Consider the following 14308-nt stretch of genomic DNA (forward strand, 5'->3'; position numbering starts at 1 on the left):
TTTTAGTCGACTCGACCAAAGTGGAGGCCGTGATGAGTTGGGAGGTTCTGAAGTCTCCATCTGAGATTCAGAGTTTCCTCGGGTTAGCAGGCTATTATCGGAGATTCATTCAGGACTTCTCCAAGATAGCAGTACCCTTAACCCGGCTAACGAAGAAGGTCGTTGTACTTTGCTGGGGGCCTGAGCAGCAGGCAGCGTTCGAGACGTTGACGTAGAGGTTATGCGAGACACCGATATTAGCCCTGCCAGAGGGCGTGGAGGATTTTGGAGTGTACTGTGATGCGTCCATTTTAGGCTTGGGCACAGTATTGATGCAGAGAGGGAACGTCATCGCCTACGCAGGTAGGCAGCTGAAGCCTCACGAGGCGAACTACCCGACACACGATCTGGAGGGGTAGTTGTTTTCGCCCTCAAGATTTGGCGACACTACCTCTATATGGTCTGTTGTACCATTTACACGGATCACAAGAGCTTGAGGTACCTCATGGATCAGCCGAATCTGAACATGTGGGAGCGTTGGTGGCTAGATGTGGTGAAGGATTACGACTGTGAGATCCTCTACCACCTGGGAAGGCCAATGCTGTGGCCGATGCGCTTAGCCGCAAGGTAGCCCCGATTAGAGATATTTGCTTTATGATGACGGTAGTGACTCCGCTTTTGGAGCAGATCCGAGAGGCCTAACAGGAGGCTATGAAGGAGGAAAATCGGAAGAGTGAGCGTATTGTGGGTCAGGTTTCCTCCTTAGACTATGATAGCCGCAGGTTGTTGACACTACACCATAGAGTGTGGGTTCCATATCATGGAGATGTGTGCCAGGTTTTGATGGAGGAGGCACATAAATACAGGTATTCTATCCATCCCGGGGCGACGAAGATGTACAGAGATCTTCGTCCTGATTACTGGTGGCCATGCATGAAGCGGGATGTAGCCTGGTACGTCGAGAGATGCCTGACCTGCAGGAAGGTCAAGGCAAAGAACCAGAGGCCTCATGGCAAGACACAACCGTTGGATATCCCTATGTGGAAATGGAAAGATATTACTATGGATTTCATCACAAAGCTTCCCAGGACTGCACGAAGGGTGGATTCGATTTGGGTCATTGTGGATCGGTTGACAAAGAGTGCTCATTTCATCCGATTCAGGAGAGCATTTCGGTCGAGAAGCTGGCCGACATCTACACCAGAGAGGTAGTAGCCCGTCACGGAGTGCCAGTTTCCATGATTTTTGACCGAGACGTGTGATTTACTTCCAGATTCTTGAAGAAATTTCTCGACGAGTTGGGTACTCGTCTGCATTGTAGCACAGCTTTTCACCCTCATACGGATGGTCAGAGTGAGCGGACCATCCAAACCTTGGAGGAAATGATGCGAGCATGCGTATTAGACTTCGGTGGTATCTGGGATACCTACCTTCCCTTGGCAGAATTTTCCTACAATAATAGCTACCATGCGAGTATCGACCGCCCTCCCTTCGAGATGTTATATGGGAGGAAGTACAGAACCCCGATATGTTGGGGTGAGGTTGGACAGAGGGTTATGGGGAGTACCGAAGTGGTACTCAAGATGACATAGAGGATCCAACAGGTCCGGAGCAGGCTTCAGACTGCTCAGAGTCGGCAAAAGAGCTATGCCGACAGACGCCAATCGGACCTGGAGTTCCAGGTCGGGGATATGGTTCTCCTGAAGGTGTCACCTTGGAAAGGTGTCATCCAGTTCAGGAAGCGGGGCAAGTTGGGCCCCAGATACATTGGTCCTTTCAGGGTTGCAGCTCGGGTGGGCAAGGCGGCGTATAGGCTGGATCTGCCAGCCGAGCTTAATCAGATCCACAGTACCTTTCATGTCTCCCAGCTGCAGAAGTGCCTGGTAGAAGACTCTACGGTGGTGCCTCTAGAGGATATTCAGGTGGATGACAGCCTGAGCTACATTGAGCGACCATTAGCCATCCTCGATAGGAAGACGAAGGATCTGAGGAACAAGAAGGTCGAGTTAGTGAAGGTGCAATGGCAGCACCGCAAGGGCTCGGAATGGACTTGGGAGCCGGAGGACGAGATGAGGGAGCACTACCCTGAGATTTTCCCAGATGCAGTAGACTTCGAGGACGAAGTCTAAAATAAGTGGGGTAGATTTGTAAAGCCTGGTTCCTGGTATGTATTTTAATAAGAATTACTCATTTTTGCAAAGGGACTCAACGAGTTGGAGGCCCCAAACTTGTCGAGTAGGAATGGGATATTTATGGACGCGGGACTTGAAGTCCACTCGATGAGTTGAGAAGCCTTAACTTGACGAGTAGACCTGCCAGAGTGAAACCCCAATTTTCAGGGTTTACACCCTATTTAAAGACCTTAACACCCCCATTGTGGCCCCCCTCATCGCCTCCCTTAGTCCAGAAAACCCTAATTCGAGATCTTGATCTTTGTGAGTGTGTGTTAGTGAAAAAGGAGTGATTCTTTGGTATTTTCTTGAAGGAGTAAAAGCTTTAAGTGATTGGTTGAGGGAAGGAGCTTTGGATCCAGAAGAAGAACTTCATTTCCAGCTCATTTGAGGTATAAAGTCTATACCTTGACTATTCATTTGCTAGATCTCTTCATGGAGTAGCTTAGGGCTTTAATGAGCAAATTTTGGAACCATTCATGGATGCAAGCATGTTTTGGGGTAATAACTTCATATCCAGAGTCTTTGAAGGGACTCCATGGCATAAAGGTGCCAACTTTATGGCCATGGGAGTCCCATGCATCATATGGATAAATTTTTAGGGCTTTTTGAGCTAAATAACCCATGCATGCGTGTAAACTTAGAAACTTTACGTGATATATCGACCCTAGGGAGCCAGATCTACGTTTTGGATGCATTAAGCCCAACTAAAATCGACTGTATGGACTTAGACTATGGGGGACTCAACGAGTTTCTCATACAATTCGGCGAGTTGGGTCGTGGTCCCCCAACCTTATCTGTTACTGAGCAAACAAGTTGAGTCTAGAAGATGACTCAACGAGTTGGCCATGGTTTGGGTTATGAAGACTGAGGAACTCGGCGAGTGCAAGGAGGGACTCAACGAGTTGTGGGTAAAAGGTCCCGACTATACTTTAAGGATGAACTCGACGAGTTCATGAAAGGACTCGACGAGTAGGATCGGGATTTCAGGGTTTTATGGATTATGGAACTCGACGAGTTGATAGACCAACTCGGCGAGTTGAGTCAACCAGGATGTTGACTTTGACCTTTACCATTGACCAAACTTGACCCTTAAAGGGGATTATGAGTATGAAAGAGTAATTAAAGGATATTGTTATGTGTAGGAGTTTGAGAGGAGTTGATCCCAGAGCCGAGGACAGTACAACTACTTCATGACATTGAGATGAATTACCTTCCAGTAGAATTGGGTCTAAGGCCACAATGTCGGCCCACTAGTAGGAGTTGTGAGTCAGATGATTGTCTTTGTGATAATTGTGTTGTATGCCACTATCTGTTATTATATATGTGTTAGTATTTACTATGTGGTAGTGGTAGGGGTGAAATAGTCCCCAGTTACCAGTTGAAAGATACCGAAAGGGAGGCCAGTACCCAGTAATGCTAGGCAGTTACCGGTTGAAAGATACCGAAGGGGAGTCCATCTCCCGGCCATGCTAGGCAGTTAGCATTTGAAAGATACCGAAGGGGAGTGTAGCTCCCGGCCATACTAGGAAGTTACCGGTTGAAAGATACCGAAGGGGAGTCCAGCTCCCAGTTATGCCAGACAGATACAGGTTGAAAGATACTGAAGAATAGGCATTATGTGTTTATATGGTATGTGGTATGATGGGGAAACTCACTAAGCTTTGTGCTTACGGTTTTCAGTTTTGGTTTCAGGTACTTCCTCTTTGAAGGGAAAGGAGTCGGCACGGTAGTAGCGCATCACACACACGATTTTTACACATATGAGATTTTTGGAATTTGTACTCTGACATTGTTTTATCATGACATGAATTGACTATTGATACTCTGGTTTTGATATGAATTGATACTATGGTTGTTTTCAGACAAATGGTTTTATAAGTATTAAATTTAAAATGAAAATTTTTGGTCATGATTTTTGGGATGTTACACCCCAAGTGGGGAAAAGCTGGTGATTCAGAGTGAGAGACCGCAGCGGGGACCGGTCATGTGTTCGGCAGTGAGAGCCAGACGCTATCTTCATCAGGGATGTACCGGTTTTGTCGCCTACGTTATGGATACCCGGGAGGAGGGTAAGGCGACCATGGATGATGTGTCAGTGGTGCGGGAGTATCCGGACGTATTCCCAGAGGACTTGCCTGGGGGTACCTCCGGAGCAACAGGTGGAGTTCAGAATTGACCTAGTTCCGGGTGCGGCTCCGATAGCCAAGGCACCGTATCGGTTGGCTCCTCCTGAGCTGCAGGAGTTTTCTACACAACTACAGGAGCTGTTAGACAAGGGATTAATTAGGCCGAGCAGTTTGCCATGGGGAGCCCCGATCCTATTTGTGAAGAAGAAGGTGTTGGGTTTTAATATACTACAACATCCTATGGTGCACATACAACCCTAAATGCTTTGGATCAATGTTTTCTCTAATTATACATGTAATAATGTTTCCAAAGCATTAAGCCTGCAACTAGCATACAATTGACATAAACAACATACAATACTAGTTAGGAGTTTACCTCTTTATGTAGCTTGTAGAACTTGTTGTATTTGGCCTTTAAGAACTTAACACCCAAAGTGTGATGCCTCAAACGGTTCACAACACACCTAGGACAAAGGAGAACTTGAGAGAGATGTTGCTAGCTCCAAAATCGGCTCTAATGAACTCCAAGAACTCTAGTGGCCAATTTTCGGTGCTAAGGGAGTCCTTTTATAGTGTGGCAAAGTCTAGGGTTACATCCATGCAAACCCTAATGCCCATGACCTTTCATATACTTAGGCTCCATGGGTTAAACCTCCATGTACTATCCATGGACTACCATATTGGTTTAGCCCATCCTAAATAACAATTGGCCCACACTGTAAGAATCATTGATTTACCAAATCAATCCCCATATATTTAATTAGTCTCTTTTGATCACATAATTAATTCCAAATTAATTCCTGATCAATACTAATTAAATAATATGATTTCATATTAATATATTAGAACTTATAATATATTAATAAATCATAAGTAACCTCTTACTCAAGTATCCATCCTATCAAACTGTCATGGGAATACGCAACCCGAAATGGACCATGCTACTCTCGGGTCAAGTACATACCAATTATAGTTATGGGCTTAGATACCTAATCCAACAGTCTCCTACTTGGATAAGTGTAATAACTATTATTGCAAGTACGACTCCAAAATCCCGACTAGCAATCGTAGTTCTTAAAAGTCGTTGTCGAACTCTGACCTAGTCAATAACGCGTCCATTAGATAAGGGATCATATATTCCTCCATTCTAGATATCATATAGACTGAGACATGGATTATAATCATTCTCTCTGTCCATCTGTTGTTTCCCGATTTTCGATTTATGACGACCGACTAATTGAACAAATCAAATCAGTCCAGGCTTGGCCAAGCGCTTAGGGTTGTCATCACTAAATCATCGAGGGGCCCACAGATATCGCTTTTATCCCTCTAAGGGTAAAAGGAATGGATAAACTTCGACTCAAATGCTCGCTTGTACTTACTCATCAAATCACACACAACAATATGTTTTATAACACCAAGTTAGTGGTGCGTTTACATATGTCAATGTGCAACCGACTTGTAAATTACAACTCACATGTCTTGGTTTCAAGAATTTAAGATATTATCGTCTCACTAATCACTTGTGATAAAATCCATGAAGTGATTCAGATGAGCATGGGTTTAATCCAATACTCAGACCTTATGAGCACTCATGAATGTTGTAGCAAACTTGTGCTATGTCTAAACGCCTTTAGACAATCTACAGACCCATTCATGACAGTCTAGCTTCAATACCTACTTCCAAACTATAATCGACTGTGGATGGTTTGAATAACCTAGTTATTCGGGAAGTCAAAACATGCAAAGTGAAACACAAGAATAATCGAATCCAATATGGTCTCAGAACTTATGAATATAAATAAAACACCTTTTATTTAATCACCATATTGATTACACATTATTCATTGTATAATGTTTCGATTAATAAACTTAATACTTGAATTAAACCAATAGTTATCCCATGCTCCAAGCATGCACACTATGTTTGCCTATGGTCCTTTCTTTGTGAAATAGATCAATTGAACACATCTTCAATGAAACTCATTTCACAATTCCAAATCCTTACTGTAAATGTAAGAATACCAAATTCTTGCCATTTACTGTAATTTGTTAGATTGTAAACTTATATGCAATGATCCTCTTGTAATGACTATGCACAAAAGTCACAGAGACTTGGCAACAATCATTACAAAGTATTCCAATGGAGAGCAATTCCATGGAAACGAAGTATCACATTCAAAGTACATTCCTTTGAACATCCTTCTTGCATTAAGTTTTCTAATCTTACACAGATTTAAAGAATAACTTCCACTTATGGAAACATTTCCATATTCCCATTTTGACTATCACTTCTGAACAAGAGTTACCTCTTCTCAGAGTATGCCAACATGGTCCTTCCAAAATTTACACTATACTTCCAACAGTCCATAAGCAACCAATCTTTGGTAAAACTCAGATTGTCCTCGATAATTGCTTAACCATTTTAGTCATATCCACTTCTGGTCTAGTTTCCCTCTTAATCCCCTAGGCATATGGAAAATTCAGAACACATAAATATTATAGCATATGCAATCGACCCTTTACCCGAAGCATATGGGATACGATCCATAATGTCTCACATAAAGACGTGATACTTTACCAGTCTCTTGCTACAATATTTCCATATATAAAATTTCCTTATATCGAATCTTTTCAACATAACATTCATATATATATATATATATATATATATATATATATATATATATATATATATATATATATATATATATATATATATATATATGACTAAAATTGATTAAAATCTCAATCTAAGCTTTTAGAATTGAAATGAAAGTATGAATTCCTCTCCCTTAATTATAGCAAAACAACTTTTCAAATCCTGCAACTTTGCGATTTGAAACTTTTGTTTTCTATAATTAACATTGCTAACTTGCAACACTTACCATAGTAATTATGCTCCCACTAGCATAATAATTATTATCTTACTAGTATAACACTTATGCTCCCAGTAGCTTTGACATGTACCCAGAAATCAGCTGGACTTCTAGAAATCAATACTTATTGACTTCCTTACCAAAGTTCAGATTCTGATACGAGATGCTTCGATAAGACTTTATCTAGGCTTCTCAAACTCATACACCTTTCCTTAGATAGCTCACATGTGTATCTAAACAATGTTAGAACTTACAACAATAAGTCTCAAATGTTTAGACCTTCTGCCATTTCTCACAATTCGAACTATGAAGAGGGATGCCGTAATCATAATCGAATTTAAGAATGCAAATATCACAATTTCTATCTCCTTAAAATCTACTTAGTGAAAGCGTTTCCTCACAATCATTTTCATGAATTGGAGAGAAACCTTATGAAACTTAGATTTTATGGTGTATGTGTTCCTGTCCATGTGAATTTGTCAAAACCATGACCACAAGACAAGGTTAGTGACAAATTCAAACTCATACGGACTGAACCTGTTCGATCTTAATTTCTTGCCACCCGACAGCACGAGGGCCTACCATTGCTTCCAGGTTATTATGCAACCAATTGAGAACTATCAGAACTCACATGCATAGTCAACTTTAACTGGAATGGGCACAGAAACAAGAATATGTCAACACGATAGGTTACAGACCTCAAGTCGTGTGCTAGTGATTAATAACAGGTTTATTCTTGATTAGTTCTTGAAACTTTTCAAGATCTTTAAGACGCCCACTGACCTCTTGACATATTAGTTTCTCTTTGTCAAGAACATTCCTTGACAAACAAATATTCAAGAGTTAGTGCAGTTTCTTATCAAGACAAACACTTCTGACAATCGGTCTTAGCTAATCTTTGTTTTATCCAAAACATCACAACTTACCAATTTCAAATGTACAAGAGTAAGTAACATTTTACTCTACATTTGATAAGTGTTATAAACCTTTCTTAAGATTATGTCACTCAAGGCACAATCTTAGAGTGCAACTCTAAGACTTGATTTTGGAACGAAGTATGATTCATCTATTTGATTTAACCATTTCTACAATTCACGATTCCTCTTCTTAGCCATACAAATGCACTAAGATGTCCTTAGAGGATCAATTGTGATATGGTTTTCATAATCATTAAGATGATCATAAAACACGATACTCAAGTACTCTCCCTTCTTTTCAGATTGGAGAAACTTTTATCTTTCTGCCTAATTTGATTCTTCTTATTCGCCCTGCTATACATTGAAACTTTTCCAATGATTCAGAATTACACTTAATCTTGTAAGCATAACCATATTTACTAAACTTGTAGTAAATCATAACGAATAGTCTTATCGCTCTTTGTGGTGGACCTAACCAGCGCACAACCATGTGTACCTGATCCCCTAGTCCTTCACTTGACTCACATATACATGTGAACAAGGAATCAATCTAAATTTCCCAAAGATGAAGGTTCTCATCCATCACACAATGCAAGTTGCACGATCCCAAGTTTCTGGACAATTGAAACTTGGGTAATGAGAATCTTTCCTTATTTGGTAAATTTTGACACTACCACAAACGAAAGAATCAAATCCATTTTCCAATATTGCTATCAATGGAAACATATAAGCAACAAATTTTCACAAATGCCATTGTAAGGAAATTTAAAATAAGATAAAATTCAAAATTTTTCTTTATTTATAAAAGTGCGGAAAACTTGTCCTTACGATGCAAATACAAATGAAAACTATATTGTTATCTATTCCTAACCAATTTATCACAACTCTTAAGCAGCAGCCCAAAATTCTGATCATCGAGCCATGCGATCGAAATCCATCTCTTCGTGATCAGAATCAGCTTACTCTTCCTTTAAGCTTCCTTTCTTTTCTTCGATTCTACAAAACATAAAAATATAATTATATTACATCATGTATTAAGAATCTCCAAATTGGAACTTAATAGAGTTAGACAGTGGACTTACCTGAAGTAGAGTCAAACATTTTGACTTTACCATCTCTTAGATCTCTCAGGTAGGCAGGGCAGCTTCGCTTCCAATGTCCCTCTAAATGGAAATAGAAACAAGTGGTTTCTTTCACATCGGCACATGAGAAAATCTCAGACTTAGCCTTTCCCTTTCCCTTGGAAAGAGAAATATTTTCTGTACTTCCAATGTTTCCATTGTCAATGTCCATGGAAGCTTGAGAAATTGATCTTCCATTCAAATTTGCTTTACTAGTGCCCCAAATCATTTCAGATTCAACAGCAATTAGCAAATAGGTAAGATCGATAAGGGTCATGTCATGATCTGTCACATAGTAGTCTTTAACAAACTCACTATATGACTTAGGAAGTGAATGAAGAACCAAGTCAACAGCCAACTTCCTTGGGAACACGACACCCAACATACCCAGCCTGTCAATATGCAGCTTCATGTCCAAGACGTGAGCACATACAGACTTTCCACCTTCATGTTTGCTTGCCAATAGGGCTTGAGTGACCTTGAACTTTTCAAGTCTTCGAACATGTGGGTCAGGGAGAATTATTGGAGGAGGTGGAGGAAGTGAAGTATGATTTCGGGGAACATCATCTTCACGAGGAAATATTTTTCTAAAAGATTCGGGAAGACCATACTTGTCAAAACTAGACATCTACAGGGAGAAATTCAAGTTTAGTTGATTTAAGTCCTTAATAGAACACCCAAAATGAAATATTAAGGCTAGGACCCAACACAATATTTTAGAATTCGGAAGAGGGATGTTGTAATCCAATTGCAAAATATTTGAAGGTAGGTAAATGACGATTTACCAATTTCCACCATGAAAAACAAAATTGATTATTAAGTTTTAAATGAATTGAAATTCCTAGATCTTTTGATATTCATTGAAATTTTCAATGGCATGTTTAAATCTCGATTGTGCCCTTCAAGTTTGTGACTGGGATGCCGAGGATCACAAACAAGGTGTGAATAACCATGTAAATTAGCTTGGTACACTTAATGTTACAGATCACCTAATCAATGTGACGGTTAACCACACACATTCCATTGATCTATGATTAACATCAAGATACCCTTTTCCACACACTGTCAGTCCCAGATTAGTGTGTCGGTTAACCACACGCATTCCACTAACGACTTAACAAGGTGAAAAAGTCCAATTTCATGGGTTAGCACCAAATTTACATTTTTCCTAAGTAACTAAGATTGGGAATCTATAAGTGTTTAGTTACTTGGTATTTTCATTATACTTTTAATGAGAATTAATGTCCTATCCTACTCGTTCGGCTAACGACCCTCCACCAGTCAAGGAAGCGGTGGGTGAGAGTGGACACCCATTAAACCGCCATTTTATAGGCAGTAACCTTATACCCCCCTTATAGACTTGCTTCGTGAATAAGGCCTACTAACGGTAAGACCGACTTTTTACTTATACATATAATATATTAAACTTTTAATCTTATAATAGTATAAGGGTGTATTTTAAACTTTTAAAATACTAAGTGGTTTAATCTATTAATTAAACTATACTCTTAATTAATTAAACTTAAACCATGTCATTATGGAAATATTAATTCTCTTTTAATTAAACACTTTAATTAACTATTAATAAATTCCATAAAGATGTAATATGAAGTATTCAAAACATCAAGATGCTAAAACAAAATTAAAACTATTTAATTTATTATTAAGTTATGAACCCATGAGTTACACTTTTGAAAACTTTTCAAATAACTTTAATTTTAGAATTAAATGTCTCATAAAAAAAACTTTTCAAATTCCAACACTTGAGGGCATGTTTTGTAACTCTTGAAAACTTTTAGAATTCCATAAAAGAGACTTTTCAAGTTCCATAACTTGAGGGCAAGTTATGAAACTCTTCAAAGCCATTTATAACAAATTTTGTAACCTTTGAAGACTCTTGGAATTCATAACTTAAAGAGTTAATGAATTAGACTTTTCACATCCATAACTTATGGAAGTTTCAAAACTCTTAAGATCATAACTTTTAAAAAATACATTTGAGTTCCAAAATTTTATGACAAAATTTGTAACTCCTTAAAAACATTTAGATCAAACTTTTAAAACAAATAAAATAATCATATCATTCTATCTTTTAATAAATTGACCTAATTCAACTCTTGTAGTAAAATGACTCAAATTTTACAAATAATTAGTTTTTCATAAAATTGAGTAATTATATTAAAATTTGACAAACTTCATGTTTTTTTCTTTATTTTTCAACTTTGAAAATCAAACATTTGCATCAATATAACAAAAAACAACCCATGGCTCTGATACCACTGTTGGGTTTTAATATACTACAACATCCTATGGTGCACATACAACCCTAAATGCTTTGGATCAATGTTTTCTCCAATTATACATGCAATATTGTTTCAAAAGCATTAAGCCTACAACTAGCATACAATTGACATAAACAACATAAAATACTAGTTAGGAGTTTACCTCTTTATGTAGCTTGTAGAACTTGTTGTATTTGACCTTTAAGAACTTAGCACCCCAAGTGTGATGCCTCAAACGGTTCACAACACACCTAGGACAAAGGAGAACTTGAGAGAGATGTTGCTAGCTCCAAAATCGGCTCTAATGAACTCCAAGAACTCTAGTGGCCAATTTTTGGTGCTAAGGGAGTCCTTTTATAGTGTGTCCAAGTCTAGGGTTACATCCATGCAAACCCTAATGCCCATGACCTTTCATATTACTTAGGCTCCATGGGTTAAACCTCCATGGACTATCCATGGACTACCATATTGGTTTACCCCATCCTAAATAACAATTGGCCCACACTATAAGAATCATTGATTTACCAAATCAATCCCCATATATTTAATTAGTCTCTTCTGATCACATAATTAATTCTTGATCAATACTAATTAAATAATATGATTTCATATTAATATATTAGAACTTATAATATATTAATAAATCATAAGTAACCTCTTACTCAAGTATCCATCCTATCCAATTGTCCTGGTGATATGCAACCCGAAATGGACCATGCTACTCTCGGGTCAAGTACATACCAATTATAGTTATGGGATTAGACACCTAATCCAACAGAAGGACGGGTCACATCGGATGTGTACAGACTATCGGGAGTTGAATAAGGTAACGGTGAAGAACCGTTACCCACTCCCGAGGATCGACGATCTTTTTGACCAGCTTCAGGGAGCATCTTGGTTTTCCAAGATCGATTTGTGTTCCGGCTATCACTAGATGAGAGTCAGAGATGAGGATGTACAGAATACTGCTTTTCGGACTCGCTATGGTCACTATGACTTCGTGGTGATGTCGTTTGGACTCACCAATGCTCCTGTCGCATTCATGGATCTCATGAACCGCGTATGCAGACCGATGTTGGATCGGTTGGTGATAGTCTTTATTGATGATATCTTGATTTACTCCAAGACGCAGGAGCAGCACGAGGAGCACTTGAGGGAGGTGTTGGAGACACTGAGGGGGAGATACTTTTCGCAAAGTTCTCGAAGTGCGAGTTTTAGTTGCACGAGCTGCAGTTTATGGGGAACCTCGTCAACCAGAACGGTATACTAGTCGATCCGGTCAAGGTAGAGGCGGTGATGAGATGCACGGTTCCGAGGTCTCCATCCAAGATTCAGAGCTTCCTAAGTTTAGTAGGCTATTATCGGAGATTCATTCAGGATTTCTCCAAGATAGTGATACCATTGACCCGGCTGACCAAGAAGTCGGTGACTTTCCGCTGGGGGCCTGAGCAGCAAGCGGCTTTCAAGACTTTGAGACAGAGGTTGTGCGAGGCGCCGATTTTAGCCCTACCAGAGGACGTGGAGGATTTTATAGTGTACTGTGACGCGTCCATCTCAGGTTTGGGCACAGTTTTGATGCAGAGACGGCACGCCATCGCTTACACCTTGAGGCAGTTGAAGCCTCACGAGGCGAATTACCCGACGCACGACCTGGAGTTGGGGGCGGTTGTTGTCGCCCACAAGATTTGGTGACACTACCTCTATGGGGTCCGCTGTACCATTTACACAGATCACAAGAGCTTGAGGTACTTGATGGACCAGCCAAATCTAAACATGAGACAGAGGCGGTGGTTGGACGTGGTGAAGGATTACGATTGTGAGATCCTCTACCACCCGGGGAAGGCCAATGTTGTGGCCGATGCACTCAGCCGCAAGGCATTCGTGGCCCCGATCAGAGACATCTATCTGAGGATGACAGTGGTGACACCACTTTTAGAGCAGATTCAGGTGGCTCAGCATGAGGCTATGAAGGAGGAACATCGGAAGAGTGAGCGTATTGTGGGTCAGATTTCCTCCTTCAACTATGATAGCCGCGGGCTATTGACACTCCATCGTAGAGTGTGGGTTCCATATCTTGGGTGTGTACGCCAGGTTCTGATGGATGAGGCGCACAAATCCAGATTCTCTATCCATACCGGGGCGACGAAGATGTATAGGGATCTTCGTCCTGACTATTGGTGGCCCTGCATGAAGCGGGATGAAGCCTGGTACGTTGAGAGATGCTTGACTTGCAGGAAAGTCAAGGCAGAGCACCAGAGACCGCACGACAAAATGCAGCCGTTGGATATCCCTGTGTGGAAGTGGGAGGAGATCACTATGGACTTCATTACAAAGTTACCTCGGACAGCGCGCAGAGTTGACACGATATGGGTCATCGTGGATCGATTGACCAAGAGTGCCCACTTCATACCGATTCAAGAGAGTATTTCGGCCGAAAAGTTGGCAGACATCTACATCAGGGAGGTGGTGGCTCGGCATGGGGTGTCGTTTTCTGTGATTTCTGATAGAGATGTGCGATTCACTTCCAGATTCTGGAAGAAATTTCATGACGAGTTGGGTACTCGTCTTCACTTCAACATGGCTTTCCACCCGCAGATGGATGGTCAGAGCGAGCGGACCATCCAGACCATGGAGGATATGCTTCGAGCGTACGTTTTAGACTTCGGTGGTAGATAGGATACCTATCTTCCATTGGCAGAGTTTTCTTATAATAATAATTACCACGCCAGTATCGACCGACCTCCCTTCGAGATGCTTTATGGGAGGAAGTGTCGGACCCTAATATGTTAGGGTGAGGTTGGACAGAGAGTCATGGGGAGTACCGAGGTGG

This window comes from Lactuca virosa, chromosome 8, assembly GCF_052849685.1.
Source record: "Lactuca virosa cultivar CGN04683 chromosome 8, Lactuca_virosa_CGN04683_v6, whole genome shotgun sequence".
Taxonomy (NCBI): Eukaryota; Viridiplantae; Streptophyta; class Magnoliopsida; order Asterales; family Asteraceae; genus Lactuca; species Lactuca virosa.